Raw genomic sequence first — 8,626 nt, forward strand, 5'->3', positions numbered from 1 at the left:
TCTAGACTTTGGCTCAGATTATGATTTTGAGTCCTGGGATTAAGCCTACTGCTCAGATGAGAGTCTGCTTAATGATTCTTTCTCTCCCTCTGCGCCCCCCTACCTCTCTCACTTCCAAATATATATTTTTTTAAAGAAATAACATCCTCAAGCCTCCTGGGTGGCTCAGTGGTTAAGCATCTGCCTTTGGCTCATGATCCTGGGGTCCTGGTATTGAGTCCCACATCAGGTTCCCTGCATGGAGCCTGCTTCTCCCTCTACCTGTGTTTCTGCCTTTCTGTGTGTATCTCATGAATAAATAAATAAATTTAAAAAATAAATAACATCCTCATCTTGTTCTCACTTTGAATCTTACTGAACTACCATAAATTGTCAGTCCATCAGAACTCTGCATTCACGGTTCACAATAGATACTATATAAGAGCAAACAAAACAAAACAAAACAAAACAAAAACCATGAAATAATGGTGGATATATTCTGCTGATACACATGATCCATCATACCACAGCATTTACAACACACAAGTTAAAAGTTTAAAAACTTTAAATCAGTGATATTAAAGTCTTTAACCAAGGAGGGATATGTGTTACTGCACATGTCACACACTTATGAAGCCTTTCCTAAGTATAAATGTTTATTTACCTCAGAAACTACAGTAGATACTTTCCTACAGGAGACAAGTTGTTTCTTCAAACGTCATTATGTTGTGACGAAGCTGCCATTATTATGTTTCAACCTATCCATATAAGGGGTTATAAGCATGTAATCCAGAGCATATTTTCTAAAATGCAATTCATGGAGCATTATTTTCATGAATTTACAGTAAGCACAAATAAGAAAGAAATGTTTTATGAGCCATATGAGTTTGGGTAATATGGCATCAAGAGCAGTTGAAGCTCAAGTTCTCCAGAGCTATCCAGAGCCTTCACACATTTCTGTTATGGTAAGTCCCTGTGAGTGGCTTTGATTGGGAGGCCTTCCAAACTTACTTAACCACAAAACCTTTTGGTAAAAAATCAGTCAGCTCACGGGATTGATAATCCATTAAATATAATTTAGGTATATTAATACCTACCATTTACATTCATGTGGATGTAACTGGAGGGTATTATGCTCAGTGAAATAATTCAATTGGAGAAAGACAATTATCATATGGTTTCACTCATATGTGGAATATAAGAAATAGTGAAAGGGACCATAAGGAAAGGAGGGAAACTGAGTGGGGAAAATTAGAGAGGGAGACAAACCATGAGAGACTCCTAACTTTGGGAAGCAAACAAAGGGTTGTGTATTAGAAGGTGGGAAGGGGGATGGGGTGACTGGGTGACAGACATTTAAGGAGGGCACTTGATGGATGAGCAGTGGGTGTTATATGTTGGCAAAATGAATTTAAATTATAACTATATATATATATATATATATATATAATTAACTTGGTATTTCTAAATACTTTGGGAAACTGAACATTTTGCCTATACAAGTTTATAATATAAGACAAGAAAAAATCACTTGAGAGTCCAATTAGAGAGTGCAGGAAACAGTAACAGGAGATTAGAATGCATAGGCACCAAAGGAAATGTCCACAATTCAATAATAGCCCCCTGAGGCTCTTGTTTAGCAAGTTAGCCTAATATGTTGTAGACTATCAGACCAAAAAGAGAGAATTTATAAGATGCCACACATTAAATAAACTGAGCCACCTAAAAGATTCCTAAGGAGTGACCTTGGCAAGGTTTATGATTAGGAAGCCCTTAATCTATAAGAGAAACATCAATTTAACAATATATGGATCAAATATTTTTATTTTTTACTTTAAAATTATTTTTCAATTTTTTTATTGGTGTTCAATTTGCCAACATATAGAATAACACCCAGTACTCATCTCATCAAGCGCCCACCTCAGTGCCTGTCACCCAGTCACCCCCACCCCCTGCCCACCTCCCCTTCCACCACCCCTAGTTCATTTCCCAGAGTTAGGAGTCTCTCATGTTCTGTCTCCCTTTCTGATATTTTCCACTTATTTTCTCTCCTTTCCCCTTTATTCCCTTTCACTATTTTTTATATTCCCCAAATGAATGAGACCATATAATGTTGTCCTTCACCGAATTGATTTATTTCACTGAGCATAATACCCTCCAATTCAATCCACGTTGAAGCAAATGGTGGGTATTTGTCGTTCCTAATGGCTGAGTAACATTCCATTGTATACATAAACCACATCTTCTTGATCCATTCATCTTTTGATGGACACCGAAGCTCCTTCCACAGTTTGGCTATGGTGGACATTGATGCTATGAACATCAGGGTGCAGGTGTCCTGGCGTTTCATTGCATCTCTATCTTTGGGGAAAATCCCCAGCAGTGCAACTGCTGGGTCATAAGGCAGATATATTTTTAACTCTTTGAGGAACCTCCACACAGTTTTCCAGAGTGGCTGCACCAGTTCACATTCCCACCAACAGTGCAAGAGGGTTCCCTTTTCTCCGCATCCTCTCCAACATTTGTTCTTTCCTGCCTTGTTAATTTTCCCCATTCTCACTGGTGTGAGGTGGTATCTCATTGTGGTTTTGATTTGTATTTCCCTGATAGCAAGTGATGTGGAGCATTTCCTCATGGGATTGTTGGCCATGTCTATGTCTTCCTCTGTGAGATTTCTCTTCATGTCTTTTGCCCATTTCATGATTGGATTGTTTGTTTCTTTGCTGTTGAGTTTAAGAAGTTCTTTATAGATCTTGGAAACTAGCCCTTTATCTGATAGGTCATTGCAAATATCTTCTTCCATTCTGTAGGTTGTCTTGAGTTTTGTTGACTGTATCCTCTGCTGTGCAAAAGCTTCTTATCTAGATGAAGTCCCAATATTCATTTTTGCTTTTATTTCTCTTGCCTTCATGGATGAATCTTGCAAGAAGTTACTGTGGCCAAGTTCAAAAAGGGTGTTGCCTGTGTTCTCCTCTAGGATTTTGATGGAACCTTGTCTCATATTAACATCTTTCATCCAGGACAAGAGAGCCCCGTCCAGGAGACACAGGAGCTGCACCAACCTTCCCGGGTGGAAAGGGGCTCGCAGGGAGTTGGAGCAGGACCCAGGAGGGCGGGGATGCCCTCGGGTTCCCTGGGACAGTAACAGAGCAACTGCACGCCCAGGAGAGTGGGCTGGACCCGGAGCAGCTCGGAGGGGCTCGGGCGGCGGCTCCGCGGAGGGGGCTGCGCGGCCCGGGAGCGCGAATCCAACAGCGCAGACCGGGAGTACAGGGCGCCGGGACACAGCCCAGGATCCGGCCTCCCCCAGGACAGGCAGAGGCCGGGAGGGCCCAGGACAGCAAGGACGCTCCTGCCCCGAGGTGAGCAGATCAGCGGCCCCGCCCTGGAGCCTCCAGGTCCTGCAGACGGAGAGCTCCGGAGTTACTGCAGGTGCTGAATCCAGGTTTCCAGAGCTGGCACCGCCACTAGGGCTGTTCCTCCTGGGGCCTCACGGGGTAAACAACCCCCACTGAGCCCTGCACCAGGCAGGGGCACAGCAGATCCCCCAAGCGCTAACACCTGAAAATCAGCACAGCAGGCCCCTCCCACAGAACACCAGCTAGACGGACAGCATCCAGGAGAAGCCAAGGGACTTAAAGTACACAGAATCAGAAGATACACCCCGTGGTTCTTTATTTTTGTTTATTTTTTTATTTTGTTTTGTTTTGTTTCGCTTTTTGATTTGTTTCCTTCCCCCACCCCCTTTCTTTCTCCTTTCTTTTTCTTTCTCTTTTTCTTCTTTTTTTTCTTCGTTTTTTTTTCTTCCTTTATTTTCTCTTTCTCTTTTCTTTCCTTCTTTCTCTCCTCTCTTTTTCTCCTTTTCCCAATACAACTGCTTTTTGGCCACTCTGCACTGAGCAAAATGACTAGAAGGAAAACCTCACCTCAAAGAAAGAATCAGAAACAGTCCTCTCTCCCACAGAGTTACAAAATCTGGATTACAATTCAATGTCAGAAAGCCGATTCAGAAGCCCTATTATACAGCTACTGGTGCCTCTAGAAAAAGCATAAGGGACTCAAGAGACTTCATGACTGCAGAATTTAGACCTAATCAGGCAGAAATTAAAAATCAATTGAATGAGATGCAATCCAAACTAGAAGTCCTAACGACGAGGGTTAACGAGGTGGAAGAACGAGTGAGTGACATAGAAGACAAGTTGATAGCAAAGAGGGAAACTGAGGAAAAATGAGACAATTAAAAGACCATGAAGATAGATTAAGGGAAATAAACGACAGCCTGAGGAAGAAAAACCTACGTTTAATTGGTGTTCCCGAGGGTGCCGAAAGGGACAGAGGGCCAGAATATGTATTTGAACAAATTCTAGCTGAAAACTTTCCTAATCTGGGAAGGGAAACAGGCATTCAGATCCAGGAAATAGAGAGATCCCCCCCTAAAATCAATAAAAACCGTTCAACACCTCGACATTTAATAGTGAAGCTTGCAAATTCCAAAGATAAAGAGAAGATCCTTAAAGCAGAAAGAGACAAGATATCCCTGACTTTTATGGGGAGGAGTGTTAGGGTAACAGCAGACCTCTCCACAGAGACCTGGCAGGCCAGAAAGGGCTGGCAGGATATATTCAGGGTCCTAAATGAGAAGAACATGCAACCAAGAATACTTTATCCAGCAAGGCTCTCATTCAAAATGGAAGGAGAGATAAAGAGCTTCCAAGACAGGCAGCAACTAAAAGAATATGTGACCTCCAAACCAGCTCTGCAAGAAATTTTAAGGGGGACTCTTAAAATTCCCCTTTAAGAAGAAGTTCAGTGGATCATTCCACAAAAACAAGGACTGAATAGATATCATGATGACACTAAACTCATATCTCTCAATAGTAACTCTGAATGTGAACGGGCTTAATGACCCCATCAAAAGGCGCAGGGTTTCAGACTGGATAAAAAAGCAAGACCCATCTATTTGCTGTCTACAAGAGACTCATTTTAGACAGAAGGACACCTACAGCCTGAAAATAAAAGGTTGGAGAACCATTTACCATTCAAATGGCCCTCAAAAGAAAGCAGGGGTAGCCATCCTTATATCAGATAAACTAAAATTTACCCCAAAGACTGTAGTGAGAGATGAAGAGGGACACTATATCATACTTAAAGGATCTATTCAACAAGAGGACTTAACAATCCTCAATATATGTGCCCCAAATGTGGGAGCTGCCAAATATATAAATCAATTATTAACCAAAGTGAAGAAATACTTAGATAATAATACACTTATACTTGGTGACTTCAATCTAGCTCTTTCTATACTCGATGGGTCTTCTAAGCACAACATCTCCAAAGAAACGAGAGCTTTAAATGATACACTGGACCAGATGGTTTTCACAGATATCTACAGAACTTTACATCCAAACTCAACTGAATACACATTCTTCTTAAGTGCACATGGAACTTTCTCCAGAATAGACCACATATTGGGTCACAAATCGGGTCTGAACTGATACCAAAAGATTGGGATCGTCCCCTGCATATTCTCAGACCGGAATGCCTTGAAATTACAACTAAATCACAAAAAGAGTTTGGAAGGACCTCAAACACGTGGAGGTTAAGGAGCATCCTGCTAAAAGATGAAAGGGTCAACCAGGAAATTAAGGAAGAATTAAAAACATTCATGGAAACTAATGAGAATGATGATACAACCGTTCAAAATCCTTGGGATGCAGCAAAAGCAGTCCTAAGGGGGAAATACATCGCAATACAAGCATCCATTCAAAACTGGAAAGAACTCAAACACAAAAGCTAACCTTACACATAAAGGAACTAGAGAAAAAACAGCAAATAGATCCTACACCCAAGACAAGAAGGGAGTTAATAAAGATTCGAGCAGAACTCAACAAAATCAAGACCAGAAGAACTGTGGAACAGATCCACAGAACCAGGAGTTGGTTCTTTGAAAGAATTAACAAGATAGATAAACCATTAGCCAGCCTTATTAAAAAGAAGACAGAGAAGACTCAAATTAATAAAATCATGAATGAGAAAGGGGAAATCACTACCAACACCAAGGAAATACAAACGATTTTAAAAACATATTATGAACAGCTATACTCCAATAAATTAGGCAATCTAGAAGAAATGGACACATTCCTGGAAAGCCACAAACTACCAAAACTGGAACAGGAAGAAATAGAAAACCTTAACAGTCCAATAACCAGGGAGGAAATTGAAGCAGTCATCAAAAACCTCCCAAGACACAAGAGTCCAGGACCAGATGGCTTCCCAGGGTAATTTTATCAAACGTTTAAAGAAGAAACCATACCTATTCTCCTAAAGCTGTTTGGAAAGATAAAAAGAGATGGAGTATTCCAAATTCGTTCTATGAGGCCAACATCACCTTAATTCCAAAACCAAAGACCCCACCAAAAAGGAGAATTACAGACCAATATCCCAGCTGAACATGGATGCAAAAATTCTCAACAAGATACTGGCCAATAGGATCAAACAATACATTAGGAAAATTATTCACCATGACCAAGTAGGATTTATCCCTGGGACACAAGGCTGGTTCAACACCCGTAAAACAATCAATGTGATTCATCATATCAGCAAGAGAAAAACCAAGAACCATATGATCCTCTCATTGGATGCAGAGAAAGCATTTGACAAAATACAGCATCCATTTCTGATCAAAACTCTTCAGAGTGTAGCGATAGAGGGAACATTCCTCAACATCTTAAAAGCCATCTATGAAAAGCCCACAGCAATTATCATTCTCAATGGGGAAGCACTGGGAGCCTTTCCCCTAAGATCAGGAACAAGACAGGGATGTCCACTCTCACCACTGCTATTCAACATAGTACTGGAAGTCCTAGCCTCAGCAATCAGACAACAAAAAGACATTAAAGGCATTCAAATTGGCAAAGAAGAAGTCAAACTCTCCCTCTTCGCTGATGACATGATACTCTACATAGAAAACCCAAAAGTCTCCACCCCAAGACTGCTAGAACTCATACAGCAATTCGGTAGCATGGCAGGATACAAAATCAATGCCCAGAAATCAGTGGCATTTCTATACACTAACAATGAGACTGAAGAAAGAGAAATTAAAAAGTCAATCCCATTTACAATTGCACCGAAAAGCATAAGATACCTAGGAATAAACCTAACCAAAGAGGTAAAGGATCTATACCTTCAAAACTATAGAACACTTCTGAAAGAAATTGAGGAAGACACAAAGAGATGGAAAAATATTCCATGCTCATGGATTGGTAGAATTAATATTGTGAAAATGTCAATGTTACCCAGGGTAATATACACGTTTAATGCAATCCCTATCAAAATACCATGGACTTTCTTCAGAGAGTTAGAACAAATTATTTTAAGATTTGTGTGGAATCAGAAAAGACCCCGAATAGCCAGGGGAATTTTAAAAAAGAAAACCATAGCTGGGGGCATCACAATGCCAGATTTCAGCTTGTACTACAAAGCTGTGGTCATCAAGACAGTGTGGTACTGGCACAAAAACAGACACATAGATCAATGGAACAGAATAGAGAACCCAGAAGTGGACCCTGAAATTTATGGTCAACTAATGTTCGACAAAGCAGGAAAGACTATCCACTGGAAAAAAGACAGTCTCTTCAATAAATGATGTTGGGAATATTGGACAGCCACATGCAGAAGAATGAAACTAGACCTCTCTCTTGCACCATCCACAAAGATAAACTCAAAATGGATGAAAGATCTAAATGTGAGACAAGATTCCATCAAAATCCTAGAAGAACACAGGCAACACCCTTTTTGAACTCGGCCACAGTAACTTCTTGCAAGATACATCCACGAAGGCAAAAGAAACAAAAGCAAAAATGAACTATTGGGACTTCATCAAGATAAGAAGCTTTTGCACAGCAAAGGATACAGTCAACAAAACTAAAAGACAACCTACAGAATGGGAGAAGATATTTGCAAGTGACATATCAGATAAAGGGCTAGTTTCCAAGATCTATATAGAACTTATTAAACTCAACACCAAAGAAACAAACAATCCAATCATGAAATGGGCAAAAGACATGAACAGAAATCTCACAGAGGAAGACCTAGACATGGCCAACAAGCACATGAGAAAATGCTCTGCATCACTTGCCATCAGGGAAATACAAATCAAAACCACAATGAGATACCACCTCACACCGGTGAGAATGGGGCAAATTAACAAGGCAGGAAACAATAAATGTTGGAGGGGATGCGGAGAAAGGGAACCCGTTTACACTTTTGGTGGGAATGTGAACTGGTGCAGCCACTCTGGAAAACTGTGTGGAGGTTCCTCAAACAGTTAAAAATAGACCTGCCCTACGACCCAGCAATTGCACTGTTGGGGATTTATCCCAAAGATACAGATGCAATGAAACGCCGGGACACCTGCACCCCAATGTTTATAGCAGCAATGGCCACGATAGCCAAACTGTGGAAGGAGCCTCGGTGTCCAACGAAAGATGAATGGATAAAGAAGATGTGGTTTATGTATACAATGGAATATTACTCAGCTATTAGAAATGACAAATACCCACCATTTGTTTCAACGTGGATGGAACTGGAGGGTATTATGCTGAGTGAAGTAAGCCAGTCGGAGAAGGACAAACATTATATGTTCTCA

The sequence above is a fragment of the Canis lupus genome, chromosome 14 (genome assembly GCF_003254725.2).
Source record: "Canis lupus dingo isolate Sandy chromosome 14, ASM325472v2, whole genome shotgun sequence".
Classification (NCBI taxonomy): Eukaryota; Metazoa; Chordata; class Mammalia; order Carnivora; family Canidae; genus Canis; species Canis lupus.